This window comes from Neovison vison, chromosome 1 (genome assembly GCF_020171115.1).
Source record: "Neovison vison isolate M4711 chromosome 1, ASM_NN_V1, whole genome shotgun sequence".
NCBI classification, from domain to species: Eukaryota; Metazoa; Chordata; class Mammalia; order Carnivora; family Mustelidae; genus Neogale; species Neogale vison.
The window spans coordinates 250,460,806-250,468,557 of record NC_058091.1 but is presented as its reverse complement, the minus strand read 5'-3'; positions in this window follow the sequence as shown (position 1 = coordinate 250,468,557).

Here is a 7,752-nt window from a genome sequence, read left to right as displayed (position 1 = left end):
GAAATCAATAAATCAATAACAGAAAGAAAGCTATAAAGTCCCACTCTGCTTGAGTTTAAGCAGCACACTTCTAAGTACCACAAAGGATCAAATCCTAAGAGACATTAAAATATGGTGAATTTGATGAAAATAAAGATTAGAGCAGAAATCAATAAAATTGAGATCAAGATTGAAAATTGAGATCAAGAAATTAATAGAGAACATTAATGAAATCAAAAGCTGTTTCCTTGACAAAATCAATAAAATGACAAATTTCTAGCAAGGCCAAGAAAACACAATTACTAATGTCAGAAACGTAATAAAAGTTACACCACGGGACAGTGAAACTATAACATCAGTATCCGCTCACTGGTAACAAACATACTACATTAATGCAGAATGTTAATACGGAGAAACTTAGGTTGGGGGTGATCTATGGGAACTCTCTCTCTGTACTTTCTTCTCAATTTTTTATAAACTGAAAACTCTAAAATACGCAGTATTAATTAAAATTAAAAGAGAGGGATATTTGAAATCTGGCTAAGATTTGAATCCTACCACTTATAATGTGTGTGGACTTTGGCTCTTTTAGAGATTCATTTTTCTCATCTAAATGGAAATGTAATAATAGAAGAGGGTTTGAGTGAGCTAACATCTGAAAAGCTCCAGAGAGATCCTGGTACACATTGGGCACTAGACATTTACTACCTTCTCTAGCTTTCCTTTCCTTTGTGGACATGAGTACTTGATAGTAAACGTCAGAGGACAGGATGGGGCCAGTCCTTGCCAGGAAGAGTGCACAATCCGAAGTAGAGTTGAAGTTGCAGGAGGTGATCTAACAGGAGATCAACCTTTGGTACTAGCAAGAAGCAAAGACCATTCTTCGTCTTACCTTCAGTTATAGGATTGAGATTTATGGCAAGAAGCACCCTTGCTTCTATAGATAGGAACAGCCAAACCCCCATGCTCAGAATGTGAACTTTCCTTCCCTGACCGCCTTTACAGACTCCCACTTAGAAAATGATAAGAGCACTTCATTTTCATGTACAGTCTTAAAAACAAAGTCCACTTTATTTTGCTTCTCCAAACATAACTGAAAAGCATTGCTTCCCTTCATACCTCCTTGCTCCTCTTTCTCCAGATTTCTGAAACTCTAAGATCTCAGAATAGCCAGTAGCTGCTGATTTGATTTTTGCATTTGCCCTGTCAGATTTTCTGCTGTGGGGACTGGGTTTCTGGCTTGTCCTAGTCTCTGGTTTTGCTTCTCAGATGAGGTAAGGGTTTAAGGTTGGCGATACCACCTGGAGGATGAAGAAGGCTCTTGGGAACTGTTTTAAACCAATAAATAACACAGGGGTCTGATTTAAAAACATAAGTGTAGATGGGGTGCCTGGGTGGCTCAGTCGATTAAGTGTCTTGCTTTCAGCTCAGGTCATGATCTTAGGTCCTGGGATCAAGCCCCACATCTGGCTCCCTGCTCAATGGAGAGTCTGCTTCTCCCCTTCCTCTGCCCCATCTGCAATCCAACTCTCTGTCTGTCTCTTTCTCTCGCAAACAAACATATGGGAAGATACTACCAAAAATACATAACTAGCTAAAATGAGCAGGTGGCAGTAAGGAAAGGCCATGGGCACATTCTGGTTTCATCTTATGTAGCTGCTTTATAGGGAGTCAAATATATTATGTAAAGTAGTAATTATAAGGGTAATCATTAAAACAAAACAAAAACATGAACTTTCTAAATTATCAGATAATACTCACATATATAATACATTATAGATAATGTAAGAAAATAGTATAAAAATATAACAGAAAAGATAATATGTCAGATAAAAAACTAAACATACATGTCATATAAGTAAAAGTAAATTGATTAACTCCTCATTGAAAGAAAAAAATCAACATTTGAATCATAAAGAAAAATTTAATTGTATTTCCAAAATTGAAGAGATAGACCTAAAATAAAATAACTCCTACAAATCAAAAACTAAAGAATGAGCAGAGACCTGTCAGACAAATGTGAAGAAAACAGTAAAGGGAACAATCTATTTTGGTGATCTCACCATTACGACACCCATGGATCAAATAACCTCGTAGCAGCATAGTTAAAGCTAAAATTATAGGAAACACAAGAGGAAATAGAGACCTATTAGGTATTGAAGATTTTAATTCTCGCATCTCAGTTCATGACATAGCAAATGTTTATCCATGGAATACATAAATAATGAAAGTAATACATATACTGATTTTGCATGGAATTAAGCTATCATGCTTCACATTATTTTCATGCACCCACAAAATATTGGAGTTAACCATATTGTAGGACACAAAATCTTGGTTAGTTTAAGAAAGTTAGATGAGAGAAATAAATAAGTGTAAATATGGGGATGGCTGGGTGGCTCAGTCAGTTAGAATGCAGTCAGAAAATGTCTGCTCTGGACTCAGGTCATGATCCCAGGGTCCTGGAATTGAGTCCCACGTCAGGCTCCTTGCTCAGCAGGGAGCCGCCTCTCCCTCTGCCTGTCATTCCCCCTGCTTGTGCTCTCTCTCTCTCAGACAAATAAATAAATAAAGATCTTTTTAAAAAAATAAGTGTAAATATGGTAAAGGACGAATAAGTAAAAGCAAATCAATTCATTGGCTATTGGAAACAAAACCATTCTATTAGGTGAATGGTTGCAAAATTGATGTGACAGAATGCATAGCCTTCCATGTACAAGTAATACTCAGTTGGGAAATGCAGTAGAAGAAAAGACTGTTGGTGATAGTGAGTTAAAAGGTAAAATACCTAAGAAAAAGTTAAATACTAAAGTTCAATATTTTGTAAAACATCAGACACTATTGGGGCATATAAAAAGAGCACTATTATGCCTCCATCAGAAAGGACGAATACCCAACTTTTGTAGCAACATGGATGGGACTGGAAGAGATTATGCTGAGTGAAGTAAGTCAAGCAGAGAGAGTCAATTATCATATGGTTTCACTTATTTGTGGAGCATAACAAATAGCATGGAGGACAAGGGGTGCTAGAGAGAAGAAGGGAGTTGAGGGAAATTGGAAGGGGAGGTGAATCATGAGAGACTATGGACTCTGAAAAACAACCTGAGGGTTTTGAAGGGGTGGGGGGTAGGAGGTTGGGGGAACCAGGTGGTGGGTATTGGAGAGGGCATGGATTGCATGGAGCACTGGGTGTGGTGCAAAAACAATGAATACTGTTATGCTGAAAATAAATTAATTAATTTTAAAAAAGCATTAGATAGGAAGACAGAGCATCATAAAGATGTCAATTTTCTCTAACACAATCATATGTATACACATATATACATACATACATACATATATATATATATAACATAATTATATAACAGGATTCTAGTGAAAATATCCTCTTTCATTTTAATATAGATGAATTGGTTGTAAAAGCTAATAACTTTGACTTTAGAAAGAGCAGAAATTTCTATATGGCAACACACACATAAAACTCCACAAAGTCAAAATCCAAATTACAAAGAAGGCAAAATATTTGTAATATGTTTTGCATAAATGGGTCTAATTTTTTATTGTATAAATACCTCCTATAAACTATTTTTTAAAAAGCAATAATACAATGTAATATAAAGATCACTTCAAAAGAAATACAGATGACTTTTAATCACATATGATGCTCAGTCCCATTCTTCACAAGATAAACACAAAGAGATACATTTTCCACTTGGAAATCAGCAAAGACTCAAGTATTTGATAGCAAAGTGTATTTGGAGAAAAGGTAGAGAAGCAGGCCTCATACTTAGCTAGTGAAAGTATAAACTAATAAGTTCTCAATGCAGAGTAATTTGGAAGTATTTATCAAAACTCCAGATATAATTACCATTTGATCAAGTAATTCTACTTAGGGGAATTCATTCAACAGATATGCCTGTATGTGTGTAAAATGACACATAACTAAGTAGGATCAATATAGATTTGCTGGTATTAGCAAAAGATTGGAATCAACTACATTCAGGCATTGGTGCAAGTTGAAGAAATTGTTGACAACGTATTCCATTCCGTGGAAGTGTATGTAGCTCTTTTAAATGAGGTAGCTATAAACACAGTGGTAGCAGATGAGCTCCAAGATCCATGGATGTGTGTGCAAGTGTATGTGTGTGGGTCTAGAGAGAGATGTGATATTTTACACACACACACCTCCCCCAAGCACTAAGGTATAATATTTCCAGTTGTGTAAAAAACCCAAGAGGAAAAATATACATACCTATGTGCTTAGGAGACAGAGCAGTGGTTATCTTGAGGAAGGAAACTAGGGGGTCGGAAAACAGGCTTACGGGAGAAACTTATCACTACACAGTTTTCTGAGTCTTTGACTTTGGGGTTCTGTACATATATTACCTATGAAAACAATACCAAATCAAATCAAACTTCTAAAAAGTGTTTAACATGTAAAACAAATTCTGGATTTATGCTTACTAAATAAGGGATAGCTGTGCTTTTAGGATGTGGTCTTTGGAAAAAGCAAACCACTGACTTACGTAGAGTCAGTATTTGAGCACAGGCCCACCATGCTACTGCTACCGTCTTAGCTCCGACTTCATCGAGGCTCACCTGGAAGTCTTCCTATCTTCCCTTGGGCGCTCAGAGCTTCTCTGTGGTCTATAACACAATATAAAGCTTTATCAGGTCTGGGGCTTGAGGAATATGGTTGGTGGAAGGGGGAGAGCTGTCAAATTGTATTTCTGAGTCCTGAATAATAGTGATAAGTCTTCATGAAATGGAAAAAGCAAAATCTTAAAATCGTTTCATGGATGAGTTGATGATTTATCTCTTACCCAACTGAATTTGAGAAGATGGTGAGCTTTCTAGGTAGTTAGGAATGAGAACCGAGGTTTCAGAGAAGCATTGGAGACAGACATGCAGAACTGAGGATTTCTGTTAAAACTCTCAGAGTAGATTCCTGCTCTTGTCTATATGTAGGGAATGGACATGTGGGATTGGCGGTCTTTAAAAGTGTACTGTGTTAGATGTGGGGGGCGGGGGGAGCTGTAGAAGAAGATGGAGGAAGTGAGGGCCCCGGGGTGTGGGGCGTGGGGGTTGGTCCCCCGTGACTCTCACAAGCTACAAACGAAGGTTTGCCAACTCTGTGCTGCTCTCTGTCTGTCTCACTAGTAGGAATGTGGGAGAAGTGTCTCTGTGGGCTCTCCTGAGTGTGTGTCTGGGGATGGAAGGAACCAGATGTGACCAAGCTGGGACTGAAACCTTTGTTTAGCAATTCCAGTATGTGAGCCGCATGTGAAATAGATATTCCTCAAATGAGAAGGCAGGAGGATTAAAAGAAAAGGATACATTTTATAAGACAGAAGCAGTAGTCAGAGGGAGCAGGAGAAGCAATTAGTGCAACATGGTGGATGCAAGGGAAGAGTGAGTGTCAGAAAGGAACGGCCTCTTTTGCAGAAGCCATGGTGCATGACAAATACACTGAGGAACAAAACCACCTCCATCCATTTCCTAAGGGCCCTCAGCCATGACTCCCATCCCAAAAGCTGGATGGAGGAGATCACGTGTCTCCCCACAGCCCCATGGAGTGAGTTATTGCCCCAGGGGTTGTGTCCTCTCTTTGATTTCGTGCACATTTGCTTTTCTTTTTTTTTTTTTTCTTTTTCAAAGGTTTTATTTATTTATTTGAGAGAGAGAGATTACAAGTAGGCAGAGAGGCAGGCAGAGGCGGGGTGAGGGGAGAAAGCTCCCCACCCAGCAGAGAGCCTGATGTGAGGCTCGATCTCAGGACCCTGACCATGACCTGAGCCGAAGGCAGAGGCTTAACCCAATGAGCCAGCCAGGTGCCCTAGATTTCGTGCACATTTGTAAGAAGGCCCCCAGTTTTCTTCCTGGTGTTTTCAGGCTCTGGGTACACTGTCTTTGCTACAGCCTGTGATCTCTTTCAGAGCAGGAATTAGTTCATGTTATTTTTGGCCCATGGCTTCTAGTGTAGGGTTTCAGTCAATAAACACTGTTTGAGTGAATATCTGGAAATGTTTCTAGGAATTGTGACGTCTAGAAACGTAAGCCACAGACAATGCCGTGTGCCTATGCTGACAGATTATGCAGGGAATCTGACCCAACTCCCACCTCAGAGGCTCCGTTTAATGGACCAACCCTAAATAAAGGGTATTTTATCTATATGCAGTAAAGAAGGAATGCAGTCTCTGCAAAAAATAGTTTTGATTTGATGGAATCCAAATTGTGAGGCTTTTGGAAAGAATCGGCTTCTGTCCCCTGAGCTTCCTGACCCTCAATACAGCCCCTTCATTTATTCATTCTCTTGACAGCTGTTGCTTGAGTGCCTATGAAGTTCCCAAGAATAGCACTGAGGATACCGTGGTGAACCAAACAGAGAAAGTTGTTCTTGAATTCATAGCTACTTGCATTTATAATGCAGGAGGTGAACAGGATGCAAAGAAATATTGCCATTTATATGGTAATGTCAGAAAGTCCCAAGCTTTAGGAAGGAAAATAAAGCGAGGGGTTGAGCGAGAGTCTCTCTGGGATTCAAAGGACTTGAGGAAGAGAAACAGTGTTCAGGAAGAGGGAGCTGAGGGCCCAACGTGTGGGCCGGGTGGGCGCCCCTGAGAATCAGCACCAAGGCCACTGTGGGAGCAACAGAGCAAGGGGAAGGATGGTGGGCTGTGACTCAGAGAAGTTCTAGAGGCTGGATCCTGCTGGACACCCTGCAGCTCTGTGGAAAAGTACCATAGAGGCAGGAGTAGAGGCAGGTGGGCCCCTGCAGGGTGCTAGTGAAGATTGCTAGGTGTGGATGAGGAAGTCGGGGCTCAGGGGACAGAGGCAGGGGCTGCAGTCAAATCCTGACGAAGGATGTGCCCAAGGATTGGGTGTGGAGGGTGAGGAAAAGGGCAGGGGTAACAATGTCTCCAAGGTGGTGGTGGTTTTAGAGATACACTTTCCTTTCACAGCAGCTTTAGAGTCATGGAAGGATGGAGGAGATGGTCCAGAGAGTTCCCTTGTGCCCCACACCTAGTTTCTCCATTAGGAACCTCTCACGTGAGTGTGGCACATGTTACCATGAAGGAGCCTCTCTTGTTCCATTGTTAACTAAAGTCCATACTCACGTTCAGAGTTCCTTAGTTTTTACCTCACATTCTCTGAAGTTCCAGGATCTCAACCAGGATACCCCTGAGAGACCGAATGTACCCAGGGACGGTGGCCAGACCATACATAAACCTGCCCAGAAAGGCAAACAGCCAGCCTTGTAGCAATCGGCTGCAGTGGCAAGGGTTGGGTTAATAATTGATGGCTTCCGATTGAGGAAACCTCCAGAAAGGCCAACAACATGCAGCAAGTCAGTCACACAGAATGCCGTGCTACTTTTTAAATTTAACTTTTTTTAAAGAGTAAACAGAGAGTAAACAGAGTAAAGTAAAACAAGTAAACAGAGAGGCAGGCAGAGAAAGAGGAGGAAGCAGGCTCTCCGCTGAGCAGAGAGCCCGATGCGGGGCTCGATCCAAGGACCCCGAGATAATGACCTGAGCTGAAGGCAGACCCCTAGCTGACTGAGCCACGCAGATGCCCCAGAATGCCATGCTTCTGGTTAGCCCATCCACAGCTGCCTCCTCCCTCAGCCTGTGATGAGGGTATACCTGAAGCCTTCGCTTCTTGCTGCTCTAAAGCTTTCCCAACCCACTGCCTGCCTTTGAGTCTCTGCCCAACACAAGTGGTGGTGGCTGACTCCCCTCAAGCTCTGAGGAAAGAGCCTTACCTCACCCT